The sequence below is a fragment of the Chelonoidis abingdonii genome, chromosome 2 (assembly GCF_003597395.2).
Source record: "Chelonoidis abingdonii isolate Lonesome George chromosome 2, CheloAbing_2.0, whole genome shotgun sequence".
Taxonomy (NCBI): domain Eukaryota; kingdom Metazoa; phylum Chordata; order Testudines; family Testudinidae; genus Chelonoidis; species Chelonoidis abingdonii.
This window is the reverse complement of record NC_133770.1, coordinates 186530985-186558780: the sequence shown is the minus strand read 5'-3', so window position 1 is coordinate 186558780 and position 27796 is coordinate 186530985.

Genomic DNA, 27796 nt, shown 5'->3' with positions numbered 1-27796 from the left:
TCTCTCTTCCTTCCCTGCCCCCTTTTTAATGGACAAAAAAAGAAAAAAGGGGAAAAATAGGAAAATGGGCAGAGCAAAGTGAAAAAAGAACTTGGAAAATATCAAAACCAAATATTTTCCATGGTTTATTTTGTTTTCATTTTTGAGAAAAGCTTTTTTTTATTGAAAAGAGTTTCAAACAACACTTTTTGACCTGCTTTATCCACCAGCTCTTTCACGAGAAACATGGAACTCTGAATGGAGGCCTTGTCTATAATGGAAAACGTGCACCTGTGTCACTAAATTGATTCAAAATCAATGTAGTGACATTGCTGTAAACTTCTAATATAGACACGCTTAAAGCCATTTAAACAGGCTTGAAGAAATTTAGCTGAATGCAGTTAGTTGTGTGCAAGGACCCAAGGGGTTTGGCACCAGTGTAACTACATCAGTTTTTACTTACTTAGTTACACTGGCCTCTGGTACCAGCCACTGCCAGATTCTCAGGATAATGGATTAGATGGATGTTGGATCTAAACCACGTCTGAGTTTGTGGCAGATAAATAAAAGCCTTTCAGTTTATTTGTATTTATCTGTATATATGTAAGGATTCATATATTTGGCCAAATTCCACTCAGCTGCATCAGTGTAAACCCAAAATAACACTCCAGTATAACAGAGTAGAATTTTTCAATTTTCTCTTCATGATTTAAGATAAAGACCCCCTATTGTCCCTCATGTTAGCTACTTCTAAGAAATTCTACGAAGGTCCCCCTGCAGCATTTTTCACAGCCTTCCTTTGGGGACAGTGTTTGCCGCCTGTGGAAGTAGATAACTCTCAACCCTCAAAACCAGTGATTCTCTGGATGCTTTTTGCTGTTACAAAGATGTCTTCCCAGTGTTCTCAAACTTTTTTCCCTGGGACCCCCTCTGAACGTATTTCAGGCTCAGATGACCTAGCCCCCCACCCCTCCAAAAGTGAGGATCTCTCCATACCATACCACTCTTACTTTTGCACTGCTGCTGATGGCAATGCTGCCTCCAGATGGGGGCGCCCAGCCAGCAGCCACCGCTCTTGCGACCCCCCCTACAATAGTCTTGTCTCCCCCTTCTGGGTCAGGTCCCCCTGTTTGAGAAACTGTGGTGTACACAGTCTTCTTAGGCCCCTTTAACTTGTGCAGGAGTCATGACGACAGGGGATCCCCAAAAAGCCACAGTCCCTCTTTCTGAAGCAGTCAGCCTTATTGAAAACATCATCTTTCCAGCATATGCACAATGGCTGGCTCTTATAAATATCCTCTTGAAGATTCACAGCAACATAAAACAAAGGGCACCTTAGATGGACCTCTCAGTCAGTGAGGTACTTGGGATATGTGCTAGCAGCAGCCACCCCTTTTTGTTCTTAAAGTGGACTATTTTTAAAAGATAGAGGCATAAAGAATATACAGTCCAGACACATGCACTTAAACTGCTTGCAAGAGAACTCAGTGTGGGTTAGCATGACAGGCAGGAATGCAATAAAGGGTAGGATGTGATTCTCCTCCCCCATCATCACCCCCCAACCCACTGCTCCAACTGACAATGTTTTAGCCTGGAGCATACTTAAGGGCTACAGCACAAGCTCCCCAAGAGGGAAAAAGCAACATGAAAGGCATTACTGCATCATTAGGCCACAATTTGTGCTAATCTCCCCAAACTCTGTGGGATAATATGTGTGTCTAGAAAAGAGGCTGCCTTTGGAGAGGAAAAATCAGGGTTGGAGTTAGACCACCTGTCATCATCTTTCTCCCCCGACTATCACTTCCCTCCCCACACTGGCAAAAATAAAGCTCCTTACATGATTCTAATGCCAGCCTCCGAATGACAACAGCAGGCATGTTTTAATGAGCCCCAGCAAAGAGTGCCAATTTTTGTTCACACAAAAGACAAAAACTAAAAAAATAAAATAAAAAGAGAGGGAAAGAATGAAAGAAAAGGGAACTCTGGCTTGTGTGTGAATGGGCTGAATGGGAAGGTGGAACGTGGTATTATTGTAAAGTGCAGGGATCTATCCTGAACAGTCAAAACAAACACCAAGTGCTGCCACGTGGGACTTCAGGGAGCTGGCCAGGAATCTGCAAACACCGCTAGGCACCAAGGGCGAGGGGGAAGTCCCTTTGTGGGCAGAATGATGGGAAGAGGGAGGCAAAAAAGGAGAACAGTGTGCTTTGCCGGAGGGATTTGAAGTCTAAACGAAAGCTTGCCAACCTGTGTAAGGGAAGGGCTGGAGAGCCTTGCACTTTCAGTCGCACACTTCTTCCCCTACCCACCACACTGAAAAAGGAAGCCAGCACATCTGGCAGCATTCCAGGCCAAACCCAGATCTGCCAAGTGAGTGTTTGGAACAGAATGCATAGAGAACACCAGGCAATGACACAGAAACCAACTTTTGTTTTTTCCCTCCCTGTTCCTAATGATGGCCTGGCAAAGGCCACTTCACAGTTTATAAACAATTCAAGGGATATACTTTTGTGCTGTAGGGAGGTGTCAACCTTCAGATAAGGGGCAAAGCTGAGGTTCTGGCTACTTGTGGTCTTAAAATATCCCACAACATTCTCAAAAAGAGTACGGGTGTTACTCTGTTACCAGGGCCAAATTCCAATTTGGGTAATTGCGTTCTGCCACCTAAATTCCCCCTGTCATTTCAATTGAATACATTATTCTACTTTGCTTTCTTTCCAACTCGGTTGTATAGTGATTCTGTACACTATAAGCAGCTGCTACGTCCCACTTCAGAGATGTAAAGTAGGGACGGAGGAAGTAAAAGAGAGGTATTCTTCTGCAGAATTCCACATCTCACCTGCAAAAGCAAACACACTTATACTCACAAGGATTCTTATAGATACTTATGAATATATTATTAATCATTAAGCACAGCAGGGATGTTCTATTATCAGCAGAGCAATGGAAGAGCTTCCTGCTGAGAGAGAAAAAATGAACACGTGACAATTAAATGATACTGTTTGGTCCAATTGTTAACATCTACCCTGCCTCTCAGCATAAGACTTTCTTGTCAGCTACCGAAGAAATTATTTTAAAGTAATGTATGTTTAGAAATGTTGTTCTGTTTTGTCAACGAGACAAACTCTTCAGAAAGCAGAAAGATGCTTGCAGACATGAAAAGATCATGTGTTTTGATCAGCAATTTATTATTACCACTGTTCTTTATGCCTATTCTACACTACACAAGGTTTGCCAGTTTAGCTGTACTAGCAAATCCCCTAACACTTTTTTGCCAGTATAATTTATACTGGATTGGCAAGCAAAATAAGATATATTGTGAAAGGACTTTTATGCAGTGTAACAGGTCCTCTGTCTGCCCCTCTTCCTAGGGCCCACTGGCTGCCCCAATAAAGCACAGAGAGGCTTCTCCTTCTGCAGCACCCATAGCTTTATTTACAAATGCTCTCCCATCACCAGTCTTACACTATATTCAGAGCAGGCCTTACAGTCTCCTCTTCCACCCAGAGTCTGCCCTCAGCCTGGAGACTGACCTTCCCCTGGCCATTCTCCCCTCTTCTAGCTGCCAGCCAGCCTATATAGCCCTTGAACCCTCAGGCCCATGGGTGCAGCCAGTTCTAACAGCCAGGCACCAGCCTTCTCCCCAGCCCCAATCTATTTCCCCTGATTGGGGTTGGCTAAGCAGGGGCTAATTAGGTGCCTTTGCACCAGCACCCTGCTACATGCAGGTATAACTGCATCTACACTAGGGCTTTTGCTGGTATAGAAATGTTCTTAAAAAAAATCACCTCCCTAATTAATATTACTATACCAGCAAAAGTTTCTAGTATAGACCTGGCCTTACTTCCCCTCCTGAGACTCCAGTTCTGCCAACATTTACCAGGATTTAGCTTATTTACACTGAAATCAGTGGGACTACTCAACATAGTAAAGTTAAGCATGTAATTACATTTTTGTAGGATTGAGGCCTTTAGTTGCACAGCATTATGGACAACAGCAAAAACACCTGCAGAAACATGGTAAAAACAAGCAGTATTCCACCCCAAATGTCACTCTGTTTCAGTGATGGATGATCTCAACAGATCCACACAAATTCTATAAAGTGTCTTGGGGTCTTGTTCTTCTAGATGAAAAAGCTATTTATAAATATTATTCATATTATATGGATGCTATATTATATCCATATTATGTAAATATGATGCACCTTTAACTTTAAAGTTAAACATGGTATCTACCAGGTTCAAAGGGTATCCTTTGGTTTTAAAAACTTTTTCTAGTGCGGGGTGATATTTAAAACAAAAAAAACCCCAAACACAACCCTTACTTCAGACATCTCATACACAAACTAACATGTGCAAGTGCACATTATCCATTATCATAGCTTTGTTTCTCAAATAGTGGTGTTGGGTGGGGGTTAGTAAGTAAAAGAACTGTGCAAAATATTTGAAAACTTCAACATTTCCAGTTTTTATTTTTCACTTCATATTTTTACAGATTTGGATGAATCAAAAGTTATTCAATTTTCATTCAAACATATTAAACCCTATTTGAAATTTCATTTCAGCAAAGTCCATTTTTTACATCACACCATATAACTTTTTTAAATCTCCTGTGTTTTGACACAAAAACTTCCATTTCATTAAGACAAATTCTGGTTGTCCTTTTTCATTGTATTGCCATGGAAAAAATATGGGCACTTTTCACCCAGCCCTGGTTAATAACTCTCAGACTGATTCTAGGAGGTAATGAGATCAAGCAAAACCCAATGAAACAAAGAGAAGCCATAGGTGTTTAGACCCAAACCATCAAAACAGTGTTGGCACCATACTCCCATTGAAATTAATAAAAGTTAGGCACCTAACTACCTTTGAGAGTCTGGGCTTTAGTTCTACAGAGATCAGTTTAGAAGCTACCTGTTGTGCTGATAGTGACCCTGATCCAGCAATCCAGCTCCACAACACAGAAGTATGGCTATTGTCATCTGGTTTTGTAGAACAAAGAACAAAACAAACTCAGGTCTTTGCGGATACAATGCTTCTCACAGTTTGCCTTTACGAGTAAGTATGTAACCAAGAAACTGCTTGTGAGAGTGGACGTAATCGTAAGTTCTGTTCAAGTTTCTGGTCCTGCTCCTGGTCCATGACAGAGGGTTCCTAAATGCTGCCACAATGCAAATAACAAGTAGTAGTATATTGTAGCCTCACTGAAGTCAATGACAAAACTCCTATTGATTCCAAGGGGGGAGGGGTCAGGATTTCACTCAAAGTGTTTGTCAAAATCCTAATAAATTATTTCTTTTTTATTTAAGAAGACTGCTGAATTCTAGGGATAATACGAAAGGCAACATTTCCTTACATTGAAGGTAATCACCAAAGCATTTTTAAATGGTTGAGTTGGTGCCCTTTTTGTTATGTATAAATAAGGTCCAAAAGATGTTTTTCAAAGGAAAAAAATAGGTTCTACTCAATTTTTACCTTAGGAATGTCAAGTTTAGGCTTCCCTAGATTTTCTGGTGAACTGAAGGAATCTCACAGATGTGCATTATAGAGTTTCATACCTTAACAGAAGGACTGAATCTTCTGTTTCTCTGTAGAAACTATACTTACTTGGAGGGATGAGAGTCAAAATGGAGGATAGGGTTTTTATAGAGTAACATCCTCTCTCAGGTAGGATTACACTAATTAAGGCCCTGCTCCTGCAAACAGTTAAACTAGGGTGTAATTTTAAACACAAGTAGTGTTGTGATAATTGGCCAACAAATTTATCCTGTGAACTCACCTTTGAAAAGTGAGTGAGTGTCCCAATAACCTCTAACAATAAGTGTTGATGAGACAAAGTGCAAAAGGAAGTCACAAAGGCAACCAAAAAGCCTACTGACATAATTCAAAGAACCTCACTCCTGTTCCTGTTATCTCCTTAGGTATCCCCCACAATTATTTGGAATCCCAGACCTATGGATCCTCCTCTTAGGCTGGGGGGAGGTCCTTTAACAGTGGGCTAGTGGAAGCCTGCCCTTTCCTGGATCCCAACAGGACATAATTCAAAGACTATCTTGCCCGGTGAACAAGGGAAGGCAGGGACTGGAAATCAATGAACCAAAACTGGTGTTGGAAATTAGACCTAACTGGTGGACAAAATAATGAAGGGATGGGATATTCCACCTGTGACTCCTTTTTGGTGTTCTTAAAAAGAAGAGACTTTTAGGGCAAAATTAATAGAGACAAAGCAAAAGAGAGACAATTTGGGGCTAAAAAAGGGGGAAGGAATAAGTTTCACTATCATGACTATCACCTCCACAGTCTCCTAACTATAACATTGTTGGACCTTTTGTTGTTGTGATCCTGAGAGATGTCCTGACCAAGCCAGCAAGAGAGAGAGAAACTCAGATGACATTGCCCTCTCTGCTGGTTCTGGCTGAATCCCAAATCCCAGCAGGGATGTGAGACTGTCTCTCTCTCACACACACACACACCTCTCTGTGTCCTTTTCCTTTCCCACCTTATTTCTTTTCTCTTCTATCCCTCTCTTTTTTCTCTCCTATCTAATAAGAGTCTGCCATAGCCAGCCAAGACTATACTTTGCAACATTGCTGGAAGTCTCTGACCAGAGAGCCAACTAAAAGTAATGTCCTATATAGCACAATGCTGGTACAAGTTAACCAGGTCTAGGACTAGCTAATAAGATCAAGTACCACACCCATAGGCTCCGACTCCCTACTTTCCCCTGGGTGCTCGACCCCCCACCCTCTTCCCCGAGCCCCGCCCCCACTCCACCCCTTCCATGCAGCCCTGCTCCTGCCCACCTCTGCCTTGCCCCCATTCCAACCCCTTCCCCAAAGTCTATTCCCCAACTCCACCCCCTCTATGCCCCATTCCAACCCCTTCTCCAAATCCCCACCCCAGCCCTGCCCCTTTCCCTCCTCCTCCTCCTCCCCCCTCTCAGCATGCTACCAGCTGTTTGGTGGTGCCCAGGGTGGAAGCGCTGGGAGGTTGGTCCTGGAGCACCCATGGTGTCAGCACCTATAACCACACCTGTGTTTTTCCAGCACTGAAGCTGCAAGTGAGAGTCACCATCAGAAACAGAGGCTGCATTTTCTAGCTGTGCTGTTCATTTTCTTTCCCTTCTTGTGTGTTTCTCTTGATTTGTTTTCTCAGAAACAGGACTGGCCTTTAACAAAAATAACAGCTCCAGCCCAGTGTCAAATACAGAGCTAGCATTGGGATTCTTCCACCACCATCTACCATTCCACCATTGCTAGCACAGGACAAGACAGGGGGGTGACTGGAATAGCAATAAAGGGGATGTAGCAAAGAGGCCCTTGTGCTGCATCAGTTCTCCTCTGCACTTTCAGCCCTGTAGGGTTATTCCAGCCTAATATAAGTTAGAGCAGTCCTGAGGCTGCACTAACTTAATACAGCTCAAAGGTTGGCCTGCACAGAGTAGCACTAGGACTTGATTTTATGCCACCTTTTTATTTATACACACAACCCTGAGCTCTGTGAATTTCAGCCAAATGCCAGGCGCTAGCGCTATATTTTCAAAGCATCTTACAAACATTGAACAAATTTAAACCTTTCAACATCAGCAAGCTAGGGCACCATTATCATCACCATTTTATAAATGGTGGGGTGAGGCTGAGACACACAGAATTACAATGATTTACCCCCAGGTGGTCAGGGGTAGAGCTGGAAACAGAATGCAGATCTCCTCTTATCTCAGGTTATATTTTAACCACAGTACCATCCTTCCTTTCCCATGCTGTATTGATAGCTCCCAGGGACCCCAATCAGAATCAGGGCTCCATTGTGCTAGGCACTGTACAAGTGCCTGCTAAGACATTGCCTCTGCCACAAATAGTTTACATAGTTGTGTGTTTGCAGTTAAAAAAAACCAAAACCCTGGATGTAGGATCTTTACTTTCAACCCTCCAGTGCTGGCTGTACTGTAGAGCCTGACACCTGGCAAGACCTGAACAATGGAAGCTGTGTTGATATCACCAGTGTCCAGGACAACAGAAATAAATACCTTAATCCCAGTGACACTGATGCTCTTGATCATGTCAGGGAAGTCACAGGACTCTGGACTCCAGTAAGTAAAGGAGGAATTGACTAGCAAGCGTTTTGATTTCATTGTACATATTTGTAAACGTGGGGTTTATATAGGCAATATTGCTTCTTGGGTTGCTGTGTACATCCATTCCAATGGGAAATGAGGGCGCTCAGCACTTGGCAGGACTGAGACCCTATTGAGATGGAGTCTGTATTATTAATTACTTACACACTGGTGGCATCCAAAGATCTCAGTCAGAATTCAGGCCCCATTTTACCAGGTCTCACACAAACAGAAATGAAGACAAGCTTTGAAGAGCTGACAGACAAAGACGAACTTGGGATGGCATTAAGGGGGGAAACAGGTAAGCAAGGTGAGGTGTGGCATATTGTTATTGTTAGTTCCAACATTTTGTGTGTTTCAGCTCTAATAGAGGGAAGGGATCTTAGCATCTGAGTGGGGATGGAAGAGTCTCAGTTTCTGCCAGTGGATGAGGATAAGGTCAGGGGCTCTGGCCACTGTTACTCTCCCCGTCTAATCCAGACAGCGCTCACCGCTTCTCCCTTTTTATTTTTAAAGACTGTGGGTTCATGTTAAGAAGCATATTTTCTGCATCACTCCCATTTCCCTACCCTACAGCTCTGTGTTCTCTCCCCATCACCCCTCCCATGTTGCTCTGCCCTGATTTAGATAGCAGGGTGAATGATGACTGCCATTAGGTTTCATCATGTTTCTTCCACACGCTACATTCCCCAGAACCTTTTCTGTTTCATTCACCACATGCTGCAGTATTTATTGCAGGCTCTCAGCAGCAGTGGAAGCGCATCCCTCTGAACCCCATGACCAGTCGAGTTGCCATACGTTTTACCACTCATTGTCCCGCTGTCATTGTCCTGGCTTTATTTCTGCTGAATGATCAGAACAGCACTTTTCATCCTTTAAATGCGCCACACAAATGGGAGCACAAGTCAAACAAAAGCTGCAACTGCTCTGTTTACTAGAAAGAAAGATCAATGGGCTTAAATGAAAGGACAGGAAGCTGATGTTTTCACTGTAATTTGTTAGTAAGATAGTGAATAGTCCAATCGAAGCTGACAAAGGCTTTTTTTTTTTTTAATGAATCTGATGTAAAGGGGGAAAGTAAAGTTATCAACAGGCCATGAAATGGGGGACCTCAGCAAGTTTTATTCACTTCCTTTGTTTTTTGATGGAGAGTTAAGCTGAAACCTATCTAATGTGCAAAACCTCATCCCTGGAAACAGCTAACCCACTAGGACAAACAGGTGGGAGTGCAAGTCCGATAGATTTCCAGTGACATTTATTCAACACCCTTATTGCTACTAATTTCTGGTTAGAGTTTAGGCTTATGGGACATCTCAGTGGAGAAGTGGATTGAAAAGAGTGAACTGTGCAGCTAACTTTCACCTCTTGCTCGAGGAAGCAGCAATGTGTAGCAGACCAGAGAGCCGACTGCAACTCATAGTTCCTCTCCGGGCTCCCCACTTGCACTGTGGGGAATAGTAAGGAAGTTGTTTCACCTCTTTTTCAGTATGTCAGCACTGCAGCTGGGAGATGTGGTTCCCAGCAAAGGTAGATGGACTTGTGCTAGCTCAGCTCAAGCTAGTGCTCTAGAAACAGCAGTGCGGACCTTGCTGCATGGGCAGCCTGAGCTTGGATCCGGCAGGTCAGGCAGGTTTGGACTCTGGTGGCTAGCCTGAGCTGCTGCCTATCCAGCAACATCCACACCACTATTTTTAGTGTGCTAGCTCAAGCTGAGCTAACATGAGTCTGCCTACCCACGCTGGGAATCACTCCATCCAGCTGCATACCATACCCTTCTAGAAACATTGAGGCCTAGCCTACACCTACAAATTGGATCCAGCCAGCTACATCCCTCAAGGCTGTACAAGATTTCATGCCCTGTGTACCACAGTTAGGTCAATTTAGCCCCTGCTGTAGCTAGGGTGATGGAAGAATTCTTCCATTGAGCTAGTTATCTCCTTTTGAGGGGATGGATTTACTACAGCGCAGGACTAAGCCCTTCCACTGCTGTAACAGTGTCTACATTTCGCAGTGCTTGTAGTGCAGACATAGACTTACTATGGGCCTGGTGAATGAGACAAGGGAGTAGAGTTGAGACCCCTCCCTCCCTTCTCTCCTGGGCCCTCTGGTTTAGCAGCAGGAGTATCAGGGGAGCAGCCCCTGCTCTTCTGGACACAGAGGCAGCTGCAATTTGAGCAGCCTTTAGTTGGCTTAGCAGAGAAATAAGTGGGGCATTACAACCCCTTACATCCCTGCATAGCTGAGTGAGAGTTGTGACAACCTAGCTCTTAGGGCCCTATTAGAAACATTACACCTGCTAGTAAGAGTTTGCATGATCAGGCCCTTATTCGTAGATGCTTGGAGCACTTTGTGATACTGTGTCTATAAAGATGCTATGTACATATAATGTTTTATACCTCAATATTTACACAGCATCATAAAATGTGCACTGGGCTTTGCAGAACATAGAATAAGACACAGTCAATGCTCATCAGATCTAATGCTTTAGCTAGGAATGTACTCACTTGCTCTCTCTCCATATCCATGTATATCCCCCTCTCTCTATCTCACACACACACACAGAGGTTTTGGGGGAAGTAAGTAGCAGCAATATTTCTTGAACAATTTATCATTTTAAAGTACTATTAATACCACATCAATGGGAGCTTTGCTCCTGACTTCAACAGACCATATATTATGTAATATTCCCCAACTGCTTTGCGTTGCACGAACACAAAGTATATGTTATATCGGTGTATTTGGCTTGAGCATTCCATAAGTATACCTCCATATAGAAATATATTACATACTGTATGTACATTATATAGCTCTTCTGTGCTGGCAAAAATTAAAAGTCTCTCCTACAAATAAAGCCTAGGGATTTGCAAGAAGCTAAAATTGTTTGGTCTCCTTTACAACGTCCTATGCATAAAATTTCATATTTCACATCTAACGTGAAGCTTAACACAGGGGAAATTGTGATTTTTCCAAGAAGGCTCAAAAGAAAAATCAGGATTATGTTATAGACATGAGGTGAGTTATTAGTAAAGTTGTTCTTCAAAGGACCATAGGAACTGGGAGGACTGATGTCATGGGAAAGCCTAGTAATTAGTAAAAATGTTTTTAAGAGTTAATTCTTTCTGCTGTTCAAGAGGAATAAGTGTTGTAATAAAGGCCTCCTTCCTGTCTGCTTTGGGATTTAAGCATGCTTCCAAATGCTTAGCATTTTCAGTGATTCTGATTTTGCTCCTTAATGGTGGTTTTTTTCTGCCCCCATTCCAATGCTGATATAAAGCTATTGAAAACAACAGCATGCTGAGCTTCCTGAAGCCAAAGCAAGTCTTAATGGAATGAGCTACTGTGCCAAATAACTGAACGTGGAATATTATATACAGACTGCAGTCTTTAGGTCTCTTGCTAACCTCTGTTATAAACTTAAGATAACTTTCCTAATTTCCACATCAGAGGACTTGTTTGTTTAGATTTTTTTCCACGTGAGAACAGTTGCTAAAGTTTCTGGTATTAGCTTAAATTCTATGGGCAAAATGTGGGTACTGTGCCATTTGGCCATAATCTGAGCAGACTTTAATGCTGGAAAGGCAATTTCGCTGTATTCTAGAATTCTGTGCCGCCTCATGCACAGCATCCGTGCATGAATTATTCCTGCTAGCAGTATGAGTACCATGCCCTGAAGTGTACAGTTAGAGGCTGTAAACATACAACTGAGGTCCTCGTGCCCACACACAGCATGTCCTTCTCTGGTTCCTGTGTTAGATGCCTTATGGAGTGCCTTTGCAAAGATGTTAGACAAGCCTGAAGTGAGGTATAGAAATCCTGCCCCACACTCCCCCACAGGCTTTGTGGCATCTGCCCAAACCCATGGTCAGTTAGAATTTGGTCCGATGCCTAGTCATCCTTTTAATGAGAATTGACAGGCTGCTGCTTCATTCTGCTAGAGTGACTTGTACCCGTAATAGAGAATTTGTAAATAACAATTCCACCAAATAAGACACACAGGACCCTTTTATGATATGTGTAATAAAAAGCGTTGCTTCTGCAAGTCATTAATTGCAGATGCCATAGTTACTGGATGTGGTCCTGGTAATACAACACTTCGAATTATTTTATGGGGCATATACTTTAGACTAATTTTTTACTAGGTCTTGTCTACACATGGAGTGAGTCAGGAACAGCTGTTCCTGAACAACTCCATGTATAGACAGACATTTATTTAAATTCACACCCTACCTTAATCCAAATTAACTTTCAAGTGTAGACAAGACCTCGGTCCTCAGTAAGAACCTGATCTTCGTGTGAGTAAAGGTGAAGAACTTCATAAGTCACATTCACCCTGGTGCACCTGGGCTTTAGAAGGTTTGTGTACCACTTAAGTCTCACTCACTCACTTAAGTCTCACCAAGCTTTATTTTGAAGGCATAAGTGGTGAACAGGCCTTCTACACAGGGACACATTTCATCCTTGGGCCCTGATTTAGGAGAGCATCCATGTTCAGGACAGCACTTAAGCCTCACTGAAGTCAACAGCACTGAAGTACATGCTTACAATTACCCATGTGCTTAAATGCAGCTCTGAATTTGGACCGATGTGAAAATATGTGAAGTCAGCGGGTCTATTCACATAAGTAAGAATTACTCATGTGAGTGAGAGTCACAGAATCTAGCTGTAATAGATAGTTGAATTGGTAACAAATGTGTCATTCCTATGAGTAATCATTTTTTCTTAAACCAAACCATGGCTAGGTTGTTTAATTTAGAGTGTGTACCTAGATTAATTTGGAGCACAGACTTAGAATGTCAATATCAGTCCAAGAACAACTGCAAATTTGCAACAGTATAGGAGAACCATAATTGACTTTAAGATAATGTGTATACAACCAAATATGTTCAGTATCTAATGAATGCTAGCCAATTTTAGGGCTAGTGTGTGAATTTATAATCCTTGAATAAGGAGCAGAGCAGACCAGAGAAATAACTGTGTCTCAAAAGAAACTAAAGAGCATATGTAAGAGTCTCTGATCTCATCACACATTATTTTTATGGCAGCCCTTTACAAGTTATGACTCAGAAATGTCAACAGAGCTTAAGGGAGTTAGGTACCCAACTACCACTGAAATTCAGGCTCCTCTGAAAATCCAAGCCTACATGCTGACTGACAAATTGGAGAAAGTCCAGAGAATAGCAACAAAAATGATTAAAGGTCTAGAAAACATGACCTATGAGGGAAGTTGAAAAATGGGGTTTGTTAGTCTGGAAAAGAGAAGACTCAGAGAGGACATGATAACAGTTTTAAAATATTGTACATAAAAGGTTGTTACAAGGAGAAGGGAGAAAAATTGTTCTTCTTAACCTCTGAGGATAAGACAAGAAGCAATGGGCTTAAATTGCAGCAAGGCAGGTTTAGTTTGGACATTAGGAAAAACTTCCTAACTGTCACAGTAGTTAAGCACTGGAATAAATTGCCTAGAGAGGATGTGGAATCTCCATCATTGGAGATTTTTAAGAGCAGGTTAGACAAACACCTGTCAGGGATGGTCTAGATCAGTGCTTCTCAAAGCTGGTCTGCTGCTTGTTCAAGGAAAGCCCTTGGCAATCCGGGCCCATTTGTTTACCTGCCGCATCCACACTTTCGCAGCTCCCACTGGCCGCAGTTTGCCGTCCCAGGCCAAAGGGGGCTGCAGGAAGCAGTGTGGGATGAAGGATGTGCTGGCCACCCTTCCCGGAACTCCCATTTCCCTGAACAAGCGGCAGACCAGCTTTGAGAAGCACTGGTCTAGATAATACTTAGTCCTGCCATGAGTGCAGGAGACTGGACTAGATAATGTCTCGAGGTCCTTTCCAGTCCTATGATTCTATGATTTGCAGGATAGTTTACTGGAAGCATATCTTAGTATTCCTTCTTCACAGGCAACATTAATTCATGTGGGGGATTTTGGGGTCATTTTCATGTATTATTTGTATGAAAATAGCTAGTGCTTCAGCATTTGATGCAGAGGTCTGCACGCTGGATTATTACACCAGACACTAGCAATCAGAATCATTTCCATGTTTAGCTTCATCTCTGAAAAAATCATTAACAAGTTAATGATTTAAAAAAAGTTTCAGACCAAAAGAATTTTTGTCATTGTTAATTGTTTTATTAACAAATTATTAAAACTATTAATGTATGGAAAGCAATCCTCAAGTCTACTTCCTGAAGAAAGTTAAGCACTTCTCAGTTCCTTGCAGTACAAGAGTGGCTTAGACACCTAAGGGTAATGCCTAAACTGCAATTAAAATGCCATGGGTGGCCCATGCCAGCGGTCTCAGGCCACGGGGCTGTTTAGTTGCAATATAGACTTCCAGGCTTGGGTTGGAGCCTGAGTTCTAAGACCCTGCAAGGTGGGAGGCCCCAGAGCTCAGGCTGCAGCCCAAGCCTGGAAGTCTACACAGCAATGAAACAGCCCTGCAAGCCCAAGTCAGCTGGCATGGGCCTGCCCTGGGTGTCTAATTGCGGTGCAGACCTACCCTAAATCCCACTTAAAGCTAGTGGGGACCTAAGTCAATGCTGAAAATGGGACTTCAGGTGACCCAGTCAGTGACAGTGCTCACCAATCATGCCCCACACCATATTTCTTTGGGCTTTTTGCTCAGTGGTTGAACTTACTCAGTAGGAAGTGATGCTTTATCTCTACCAGCCCCTCCTCATGAGGCTGTGACACAGATCATTAGTGCCAACTGGCAAAGGGTTCCCTGTTCATGACAAGCAAATCCTGTCTCAGACCCAACAAACTCACTACATCTAATAAACCACTTTCATGGTATTTAACCATAAAGGGTAGCATATGAGGTCTCCACTGAAAGTCTGTAACTTATCCATATTCATAATCCATGCAAGATGTGTGTACAGGTAATATTTAAGGAATACTGTAACTGTATTGAAAATTATGCTATAAGGGTTTGGAGTGAAAATGCGCCACCAGGGAATACCTAAGTGATGGCCCATTTATGCAGGGCTGGGGGGAGGGAGGGGAGAAAGAGGGGAGAGAGAGCATTGTCATGCACTCCCAGTTAGCTGATCATGTAGCCTATAGCTCAATTGTCCCCTGTTGCAACTGCACAGAAAAGTCAATAGAAAACTATCAAAAATAAACTATAAACGTTGAAACCACTTGGAAGTGAAAAGCAACAACATGACAGCAAGGGGATCGCCCCATCTGTGAACAAAGATTCAGTACATCAGAGGGTGGAGAAAGACACTCTGTGGCCATTCACTGCAGAGGCACCTTCAGGATGAGCAAAAGTGTTTCAGGAGAGACTTGATCCTTGGCAAGTGCCTCAAAGATTGAACTTTGGGCTGAGAATCTATTTTATTAGATAGTAAAGGAAGCTATCAATAAAGCGTAGGCTCTAGTTCACATTTTTTTATATACACCCATTTGTTTCCATCAGTCTCTCACCTGTTTCTATTTGAAGTTCTATTGTTTCTTAAAGAAATAGTGCTGTGCAGGGGCGTGCACAGGAATTTAAATATGACCTCTTTTGGGAGCACAGAAGCTCGCTCTCCCCCCTTCCCACCTGTGGCCCCAGGAGGAGCTCACTGCCCCGCCCCTGGCCCCAGGAGGAGCTCGCTGCACCCTGGGCCCAGGGGAGAGAGGACTCCCCCAGCTCTGGGGCTGCAGCTCTCTCCCCACCACAGCCCCGGAACTGGGGGAGTATTGCATCCTCACTGATTATTGGAGGGGGGGCATGCCCCTGCTTGCCCCCCTTGAGCACATCCCTGGAGCTGTATGTGATATAAGAGCAGGAGTCTAAGGTAAAACTGGTAAACTGCGGTACCCTGCTCCACTGAGAACAGAGGCTGTGGGATTTCTGCAAGTAGCCAGTGCTCAGGGGCTGGATATCAAGGGGATGCTACAGAGAGACTCAGAGGCTGCATCTGTTGTCAGCCAGCAGGGCCGGCCTAGCCCAGAGGGGAGTGCTTGAGTGGCTGACAGGCTGGTTGTGCTAAAGAGCTAGCACAGCTGGCACAGGCAAGACTTCCTCAAGCTAGAGGCAGGTGGACTCCCAGCCGTGGGTGCCCCAAGAAGCATCACAGAGGACATGGCTGAAGTGGCCATGTTAGGAATCATCTGCGACTCCTGCATGCTGGAGAGGGGAGGGGGCTCCATGCTAGGCCCCAATAAGCTGGTATTGTGGGGCCTACTGTGGTGGACCCAAAGGAAAAGCAACTCCATCTGTGATTATGATGATCCCCTGGCTCAAAACCCTCCCATTCTGGGGACACAGACTGGAACAGTGTCTGCAACTCTGCAGCCTGCCCAGGGACTACAACAATCAGGACTGGCACCAGGGTTTCTCACGCCCTAGGCGCACGGCCATTTCGCCGCCCCCCGCGCTGATCCCACGGCTTCGGTGGAGCTGCCACAGGCATTCCTGCAGAGGGTCCGTTGGTCCATGGCTCTGGTGGAGCTGCCACAGGCATGCCTGCGGGNCAACTGGAGCCGCCTGCCGCCCCCCTGGCAAAATGCCGCCCCCTCAATAATCCTGGCGCCCTAGGCGATTGCCTAGGCTGCCTAAATGGCAGTGCCGGCCCTGACAACAATTGAATTCACTGCCCAGCAACATTATGTGACTCAGGCTTTAGGTGGCTAAGGGTGAATATAAATATAATGCAGATCTATCTTATAAGGGATGACTCAAGTGGGGCCTTTTAAATTAATTTTCTATTGGTGTATAATCCTTCCAGTATATCTCAACAATCCCCACCCCCCTTTTTTCACTGCCCCTAGTATAACCCTGAAGTATTTGTTCCAAAAGACTGTAATAAAAGATTTATTTTCCTTTTCTAGTATGATTTTATTTTTAGGACTACTATAAAACGGGGTTAATATCAATAATGTGGCATTGTATATATTTTCCCCACCTATTCCAGTCCTGAACCTCAAATGAGCACAGACGATGGTCAACTTGGGTGTTGATTCTGTGAGGCTGACAGGCATTCTCCATGCAGCAGAGTGAGACATTCATTTCTCTTGTGCCCTGAAAAGAATATGAACCCCCAAAAGTCCTCTCTCCTCTAATCTCCTATTAACTGATATACTAACTTCTTGGTACAACTGACCCCTTGATATCACGCTTGCAAAATCTCAGCATAAAAAGAGATTTTTTTAAAAACTCATGTGGAGTAACCAAGTCTAAATGTGCACAGAAATTACTCCCTCTCATTTACAAAATATGCACCTCAGTCCTTATGCACATACATCACTGGCTTCCTGGTTCCAGTCCCAAGCTCAGATAAAATGGGAGGGTTAGGTGATTGCCTGGCAAGTCATCCCTGTAAAACATCACTAACTTTAACAGACAGAAGAAAAGGCCATAACATTTTCTGCAATTTCATCTGATTTGGCAGTTTCATCTGGAACCAAGTTTCAGGATTTATCTAAATCTTCTACTACATTCAGAGGAGTCAGACTGCATGATAATGGTTCTTCCATAAACCAGAGATAGGGCAAAGTGCTTGATACAAGGACAGCATGTCCACTTCTGTACTGATGTTAGCGTCTGAGGGTGAGATCATGGAATGTTCAGTCATTAAAAGCTCTTGGAAAAAACGACTCTGCTGGCTAAAGAATTGGAAAGACGGAATGTTGGCATACACAGCACACGGGAGACATGGTGGAATTTGAACACCAAGAGTACAGCTCTGATTCATAGTGGTCAGATCTTTTACTGTTGTATGTCTGTGATACATCTAATGGGAACACTGATGTTGCCCTGGTTTGTCCCTGAGATTCTGCACAAACGACTTGGTAGGTTTATTCTCCATGCCTGATAGCTGCTATTTTCAATTTGAAGGTAGGACATGTGGTAGCTATTAATGCATATGCTCCACATGATGAAAGACCCAATACTGAAAGAGATGCCTTCTATGCCTCATTTTTAGATGATCTTGAGTATCTGGATGATACTGTCTTACTTGGAGAGACTACTCACCAACTACAGCTAATTCTGGGAGAGCTGTAAAACACTGCAAAATCTATGCAATTTGAGATCAACGGTAACAAAATTAAAGTAACTCATGCTGCCTATAAAACAGAAATAAATGACCTGCTGATACTGCATGTAAATGGCAATGATATTGAATGGTGAATGGTTTTATCTATCTAGGTAGGGTTATCAGCAGGAGGTTCTATGACCAAAGAAGTCACACCTGGGATTAGTCTTAAGTCTATGGCATTTCAGTATCTTCAGAGAATGTCTGTGAAAACTAAGATATGAACATTCAACACAGTAGGGTTGACAACTCTGTTATATGGAACAGAAACATGGCCATTAAAGACAGCTAAGGAGAGGAAACTAAATAGTTTTCAGTGTCAAAAGTTATGGCATATTTTTAATGTACATGGATTTGATTTTGTCACAAACAAGGTGATACTTAGATGATCCCAACAAGTTACAGTCTTGCACAAATTGAGAACAAAATGACTTCAGTGGTAGGGTCATGTCCAATAGGCAGAGGGAGATGTGCTTTTACAGAAGGTTTATAGAGCTGAGGTTGAAGGAAGTAAAGCATGAGGCCGACTACAACGTTGAAAGATTTAAGAAGCTTAAATCCTCCCATGCGAACTTGTGCTGAGGGAAGAAGACTTGCAAGGGAGCATTCAGGATGGAAGTCCATTCTATGCACTACCATGGCTACATCATAGACATGTGAATCTGCTGCTGCACACAGAGCTGCATGATGCATATACAAAGGTTTTACCTGGACAACCTACTCTGGAGTCTGATGATATCCTGAAAGTTGCTAATTAATTCACCACAGCAGCTCTCTCCTTTCAGTAACCTGTCTAGCAAATGTGTGGGTTGTAGGGATGGGGATCTCAGTGCAACGAAGCATAAAGTATGATATATTATTTCCTCAAATTTTCCCCTACTGAACACAACATACGAGTCAAGTCAATGCATAAAAATTCTTCTTTCATATGTGCGCACAAGTGCTTAGGTACATGTCACAATATGTTTATGAGAATGGATGGAGTCAGCACCATAGAGTGATTCACATGATTAGGAATACACAGGGATTTTCTGCCATGAAAGGTATCCCACACCGGGGATTCTCTTTATTGTCCTGGGGGAGTGCTATGGGACAATCACATGTTTTAGGTTTCTTCTCTGCAGCAGTTTCAGTCCCATGACCAGGTACTGGAGCAGTAGTGGTTTTCTCTGCTAATATTTTTGCATAGTAAGTTCACTATTTAGGGCCACAGTCCTGCTAGGAGTCCTTTGTTGGAGGACTCAGGAGCTAGTGCAGAATCTCACTAACTTTAATGAAACTTTGCACAGGTGCGGGTATCTACCTGCATGGAGCACCTTGCAGGACTGGGACCTAGGATTATATAGTGTAATATCTTCCTTAGGGCTGGATCTGTTGCCTTTTAAAGGACATGGTGCCTTTCAGAGGATGTCCACACATAGATGGGGAAGTTAGGATGCAGAAGATTGAATGGCTTGCCCAAGGTCAAACAGTGAGTCTGTGGCACAGTCAGTGTGCTGATCAGTTATCATGGTAATGAGCACAGTATAAATATCACAGAATAGAGCCAAGTCTCCCAAATCACAGACCCCTATGCTAGTTATTAGGGAACTGTGTTTTCCTTATGGCCATAAAGGACCCTCTCTCAAATCACTACCTCTCACCTTCCTTGTAAGCAGGGACTCCAATTTCCAAAACCTCAGTATCATCATTAAGCAGGGCTCTGTTCCTTTATCTCCTGGAACACAGCAAAATCTGAGCTGAAATGAAAAACTCTGCTCACTCTGCTGAACAGAAGCTGTTGCAATTAATTCTGTCTGTCACTCCGCATGAATGGCAAACAACAGAGGAATTGCAATAAGCACAAGAAGAAACAAAGCAGGAATGGAGCAACTCTGTATAAGGCTGCTCTTGCAAGCCAAACTTTTATCTTTTCCATGTGCTCAAGGTGTGATGTTCAAAATCTGCTCAAATGTGGTTTGGAAGCAGCAAAAAGAGCATGTACATCAAAGGGGAATTGGACAGACAGGCTAGTTTATTGCAACGATTTTTTAAAAAATAAATAGACTTAATGACATCAGATAAAGTATTTTTCATGGATGGCCCACCTTCCGGCCAACCAACCCAAAGCATATTGCCTGCCCTTGGACTAATGTGTTCTAACACATGAGCACACATGCAGATGGAGCATATGGCTCCCATACCTGCCATGGTTCAATAGAATAAAACATTACAGATTCTGAGCTTCTCTCTGATATTTGTGCACGGACAAAGCAATGCTACGCTCTTTTTGGCCAGAAGACAGAATGGCTCCTTGCTATTTTACATTTACATACCTCTTAAATATAGCACACAGGAGGAGCCTTTAATGCAGACAATACCGGTTGGTGGTTCTGGAGAATACAACTGTAGCTGATACAGGGCTCATGCTGTGCTAGGAATCTGAATTCCAGGGCAGGACACCGTTTGGTGCTGAATTCTTTCAGGCTACTGAATGATGTGCACTGTGCTGATTCACTGGCAACAGCCCAAGAAAACCATGCTGACATTACTGATTAGAACCTTCCATAGCCTTATGTAACTGCCAGCATCATCTGGCTGTGTGCTGAGCTCCAGTGCCTCGAAGGGATGGAATAGAGACAAGATACAAACTTCACTAATTTATCAGAGCGGAATTCATTAACTCTGGTTAAATTGCATCTCTGGGATTCAGCAAACCGCACTCTCGGAACCCACACTGGAGGAGGTCACTGCCAAGGCTCAGCACGTGATAGGATTTTCTCTTTGTGACATGATCAAGAGCAAAGGGTTTAGGGCACAGGGTAAATCCTTACATAACTGCACCATGTGACCTAGAGATCAACAGCTGGCTTGGATCACTTTACAGTCCATGGAGGGAGGAGGGATGGAGAATATCATAACCAACACAAGTTAGCCTTCAAAAAGGTTGTGCAGATTTACATCTGAAGAGTTTATTGTGGCTTAGAAGAGTGGGCAGAACTCTGCCCTGACTTATACCCTGGCCAATATAAATTAGGACAGAATTGGTTCCCCTGTGTTTACGACAGTCCATCATAGTCACAATAACTAACTCTAAATTATAAAACCTGGGCCTGGCCTTTGCAGAATTCACAAGGAGACTCCAAAGCTTTCATTGCCCTCATGCGGGGCACAGGAACAAGTGCAGGCTTTGTGCTCTTCCAAGCAAAGGACTGCTCCCTAGTAGTAGGTCTGGAGTGCAACAGGAAAGGGGAAAGGCAGGAGTATGGTCCCATTGTACCTCAGTAGGATGGTTGCAGAGAATGCTGCTCTTTTTACAGACAGGGGCCGTGATCATACTCTCCCTGCTGGCCATGGGAGATTCACCCAAGTGGAGGAGGAGCCAAGAGACAGGTCACTGGCTCCCACACTACCCTCCTCCTTGCTGCTGCTGTGGATGCACAGCCAGGATGAAAGGTTGTGGGGGCATGGCCAGGGCTTTCCCATACCTCACTGATTCCAGACTGCTGTATTGGCCCCTGGGGCCACTGGCAAACAGGGTAGCACAGCAGGTTGCTCCAAGTTATGCCATGGAACTGGTCCAGACATAAGCCAACCCAAAATCAGGGGAGCACAAAGGCTTCCTTTGCATATGCTGTACTGCACAGTGAGCCGCTTGACAATAGCCAGGGATCTAGGCCTTCTTGTTTGGAGTTCCTCTTTCTCCTGCGGACACATAGAGTGCTTACTGTGTTATTGATTGTGCAGTGGGCAGGTTTATCTCTAATGAACCACTGTTCACACCATTTAATTCAAGTAGTTTTTGCGCTAGCTGGTGCATGCTTTGCAAACAGAAAATAAAAAGACTTGGGACAGTAAAGAGACAAGCTTAGGGCCCAATCCTGAACTTTTAACTAAATATGGGTGCAAAAGAAAAAAATTAGATGGGGCTGTACAATTTGTGATCCAGAGAATGATGAGTCACTTCCATTCTAAACGAACTCACTAGGACTTGAAGTTTAGCACCCAGCAGGACCAGGAACTTTTGGGGCCTGATGGTTCATATTACATTCAGGATTATTTTATTAGGTTGGCTCAGCTCAAATCTAAGGAGCAAGCCCACATTACCAAAACAATCCCATCTCTATTACCACCCTTGCTGGCAATCTTAGCAGAGAGGCCAAGGACTGCAAGGGGAATGGAGTTACTTCTCACCTCTAGCGGTATGGCTATCAAGTCAAGGATGAAGAACATTAACAGGGCAGTATGGGAAGTTTGTCTGTGTAGTACCCACAGGTATAAATAGCAGATGTCAGTGTGGCAGGCTGCCAGTCTGGCACAGTGTGGTTATTTTTTAAAACATATTTGGGCTTTTTAATTGCCTGTCCCAGAGCCCAACAGGATCATATCACTAGTCATCTACAACAACGTAACAACTGGAAACAAGAGTGTTCCCACTCTGAAGACTGACATAAGGGAGCTATAATATCATACTTTCTGCCAAAACCATATTGCTGCAACCTGAGGCTATTTCATACAGATGTGTATTTTCAGTACTGCAATATTTAGGAAGCCAAGTAACAAGCAGGATGGCCCAGGGGGGAAAGGAAATGATTTATCAAGCCTTTTGCCTCGAAGTCATTAGCCTGAATCTGGCCCACACCATAGTTCCCAAAGGTTATTACCACATGGTAGCTGTTTGATGGCCAGGAGTTGATGGTCTCAGTCCAGTTCCTTGTTAACAATTGTCCACATAACTAAAACCCCATTGACAACCTTGTTGGCCATCTTGACAGACAGGCTAAGGTTGAAATAGGCAAGGAGATTCAAGTATCCTTTTGCTAACCTAGGTGGTCTATCCAGATCAAGGCCATGGCATATTCATGGGGAAGCTTGTGCTGCTGTTCTGCATCTAATCTCCTGGACTGTCAGTCTGGCACGTGTCACTGAGCAATCTCAGTAAAATAATCCTTAAAAATGGAGGGGGGAGGGGAGGGGAACCAACCAACAACCCTGTAACATCTGCTGAAAAGCCAGAGATGGGATGTATCTGGTGTATCTGGCTATTCAGAAAATTACAGAGTAAAAATAATACTAGACTAATGTCTTTGGACAGCAAAGTCTTCTATTTAGACACAGAGCAAAGCAGCAACACTGCAAGTTTTCCTCAGCACTGACATGGAGAGAGCACCTCTACACAGACTACCTAGCACAGCCTACAGCAGTGAGCTGACTAGACCAGGCCAACACTCTCGTCAGAGAGTCTCAAGCCAGTGCTGTAAAAATAGGTGTGTAAACAGTGCTTTGAATTGCAGCTCATGCTGGAGCTCAGGCTCTGATGCATATGGGAGTGGGTGAGCTTCAGAGCCCAAGCTGGCAGCTTGAGGCACAACCTCATAGCACTGTCTACACGCTTATTGTTACAGTGCTGGCGCAAGCCCCACTATCCCACATCTGTTGACCAAGGCTGGGACACTCGCTGCCGTGAGCTGTGCAGACATACGTAAAGGGGTCCAGTCCCATACCCATTGAGTTCAGTGGGCATTCCTTCATTTAGTTCAATTGGTATTGAATAAAGCCCAAGGTGAGACAGGCTTCATTCTCCATCTATAGCCAATGCTTTGCCTACAAGAGAGGTTCTAAGCTGTGCGGCTGGTTTTCTCTTGTGAAGAAAAACCAAGATGCATCATGTTTTTTTCAGAGTAAGCCATTTCTAGTTTTTGGAGTGCCATCCACCAGAGACATCAGAAATCAACATACTAATCCCAAAATGCCACATCACCCCTGGGATTTCTAGAAGAATCTGTAGCCAGACGGTTGCTCCTACAAGTTTACTTCAGCAAGTAAATCTATAGATAGTAAAAAGGATGGTAGGATTATATCCTCCCTGATATATATGTAAACCATAGATTAACTTTATTTAGCTAATAAGAATGGGCCTGATTCTGAGAGGTATTCAGTATCTGCTACTCTCATAGAGCTCAGCTATCAGAAACAGGCCCTATGTCTCACAAACAATAATACCGTAGAATTGATTACCCTGAATTTTGCTGTATTGCTTTATAACCTGCACCAGGCTGCCCATTTTTCTTCACCTCCCCAAGATTTAACATCAGCAGTGCTGTTGCCATGTGCCTCCCATGCAGCTAAACCTTCATTATTTTTACAAGATATACCACACAACATTCACTACTTCAGTACTATCAATCAGAACTGTAACTCAGTTTTATTTTCGTATCAGAATAAAGGAACAGAGTCCATTCAGTGATACCTTATCTTTTTTTTATTGTCTGCTCACAAACTCACAGATTCAGTAAATTGCAATGAACCTCCAGCCATTAATGTGAATCAAAGTTCTCCTGTACATATATGTAACCTTCACTTATGCCCATATTCTTCCACTGTCTCGCAAAGAGCATTCAAAGATCAGAAGAAAGTTGACAGCGTTCTTTTCACTGCACATGAGGTTTCACATGTCAGCAGAGAATCTACAATAGTTGTATTGTCCATGACATGCATCACAACGATTAGGGCTAGAAAGTATCCTTTTAGTTATTTGCCGAGGAAAATATTTCAAAGTTATAAAAACCCAACATGTTCTTCTTGAATCTCTCTCCTCTTGTTCCATTTTCCCTGTCGACACAGGCTCAAGCATGTCCCGGTCCTTCAGATCCATAATTTCCTCTCTCCCACAATGGAATCAATCTTTTTGTGACACTGCAGTGCAGCATGCCAAGCAAGAATGTGGCTTTATAAGCTCGGCTTCTCCACTTAGCCCAGAAATCACATCAAGAACCCCAAACTTCTCAATAATCGACTGCTTCTTCTTGTGATTCCTACTATTAGCAATCTCAATATCAATTTTCACAGAGTACCCTATAGAGGGAAAACTAGAGAATCAAAGGATACCCAAGTATCCTAGAATAGACTCAGACATGTTCAGTAACAAATCTTAGCCCTATCATGCATCACATACATGTAGAGTTGGGTTGCTGTCAGTTCTAGGCAGTGATGTTTGGGATATGGTATAATGTGGATTTGTGACCTGGACAAGTCACATCAGCTGCACAGGGATATTTGAGGGTTATGTTTGTCTGAGTGATAGGTGTGTGTACATGTGGAAATGTACAACAGATTTGAGCCTGCATATACATTCTGAATATGTCACCACACTAGAGTTAAAACCCTCAAAGCCACTTTTAGAGAATGTCTATCCACGACACAGAGTTGATAACAACCACTGACACAACAAACACACCTTGTCCTCGCTGCTAAAAAGGTGTGTTTTTTGCCTTGGGGTAACTAACACATATGAGCTATCCTGAGGTAAAAACAGTAAAGACAAGGTACTACTTTTTTACTGCAAGGTAAACTAGGAGAGGTCAGCCCCATACTCCCACCTGAAGTGTTCCCTCACATGCCTTTAATATTAATGTTGCTTTTGATTAGGCACCATTAGCTGACCTATAGGTTTGCTATTGAAAGGACTGCAGAGAACTTCTCTGGCTATTATGTGAAGACCGCAGAGACTAAGGAAGAATCATACTAATGAAGACAGGAAGGAAGATGAGCTCAGACTAATGGAGACAGGAAGGCATACAAAAACATCAGGCTGAAACATAACTGCAATTTGAATCCCAACTGCAGTCTTCATATTCTGAAGCCAAAAATGGCATAAAATACATTTATAATTAATGACCTTCGTACATGTCCCATAAGCATTCACCTACATAACAGAAACAGGGTCAGGAATAGTCCCTGTAAGTATATACATAGCTAGATTAGATAGTGAAACAATAAGAACTAATAAATTGAACACGACAATTACATCACTAATGTATTTGTTTTTAAACAGACCACTGTTACTGAACAAGTAAGGAAAAAATAGAGCTTGGGGGCCCTTTCTGAACCCGCAGCAGATTGTTATTTGCCAGGGTGTATAAAGTGAAGAGTAAAAATAGGGACTGAAGTATGTGCAGTCACCTATTCATTGTGGTCAGTAACATGTTAGAGCAACAAATAAGTTTTATTCTGCACCTGGAAAGAAAAAATATGAATTTTTTGCTAACAGATGCATATTCTGTCAGACTAGTGATCCGAATATTCAATAACCCACATTTGGAGTAGGATTTGTAATATTTACCATTTTACTCTAGCATAAGAGTTCTAGTGAACTAGGAGAGGGGATACGGGCATCGCCACCCTCAAAGAACACCTTCCTATATGAGTAAGTTGACACACTTGATAATTCTTCAAGAAGGCATTAAGACTCTGATCTTGCTCCCACTGAAGTCAAACGCAAAACTCCCAATTACTCACAGCCTTAGTCATGTGGTTTGAACATGGTTTGATCCAGCCCCCACAGATAAGACTAACCCATTTTGAAGCACATGTGGGGGGACTACTGTGTTATAACATGATCCTCTGACAGGGTAAAAATGGCTGTGAGCTCAGACTCCATAGCTATTGTTTTAGGCTGTTGACTCATGAAGATAATATTGCATTGTTTTCCATTTGAAAGGTTTTCTTCATGACCATACAAGCCAGAAACTTTTATTTTTTAAGTAACTACTTCAATTCTGCAGGCACTCAGGGTCCACCACTAGAGTAGAAGGAATGGCTTGATGGGGTTTAGGTTGTGCAACGCAACTGAAAGATAACATAACAGGATGGCAAGGCTCTCCTGTTAGAACAATGTATAAAACTACTGAAGTTCTGCTGACTCATTGTGGCAGGTGCAGCTCGTTAATTTCACCCAGGAGAGAATGGAGGTGGGAGAGGCTCTTTAGAGAAAGTGAGAACAAGATCAGAAGACATTCTGTAGGACAGTGCTAGGGACAGCCAAGCTCAGGGAGGAAGCTAAAGATGAGGTGTATGTTGCCGTTCACAAAACTAACACTAATAAAGCCAAAGCCCTGGAAGGGAGTGAGGTGTATACTAATTCAAGGTCTCTGCTCTGCTAGGAAGGAGATAGTGTCTCAGCCCATTCACAGATAAGAATAATGGAGGAATAAGGCCCCCAACCTTCGGCCAAACCACAACATAGTTTTAGGATACGCTTGTGTTGATATATATGACATACAGAACTGCCTGAAATACTGTGCATTAGTACACTAGGCTCCCATAGAGCTGTGGTTCTGCTATTGTGTATCTTTCCTGTGTGGCTCTATTTCTCTCACTGTTAGGCCAGGTCTACACTGCGACTTTAAATCAGTTTAATGGCCAATATACCGATTTAACGCTGTACCCGTTCACACGACGTCATCATTAATATCGAGTTAAACGGCTCCTTAAATCGATTTCGGAAATTTTGAGTCTCCGTACGCGTTGTCAAAGCACGCGCTGTGTATCCTGGAGTTTTTATTCAAACGCTTTGGCATTTCGTGTTCTGTAACGGAGCTGGATACCAGATTTGTCTCCCATACAGCGACAGACCTAGTATCTCCCGTACGGTCTATGCTGGACTCTTTTCGATTTCAGACTGCATCGCAGCCTGCTATCAGAGCTCCACGCTGGCAAGCAGGAAATGTAATTCAAAAGTGCGGGGGTTTTCCTGTTTACCTGCCCGCTGCATCCGAGTTCAATTGCTGTCCAGAGCGTCGAGCTGCACTCGGGATGCCGCCCGGAGCCAATAACGTCGATTTCCGTCCACACAACCCTAATTCGAGTTATCACTATCGAATTTAGCGCTACTCCCTTCGTTTGGGAGGAATTC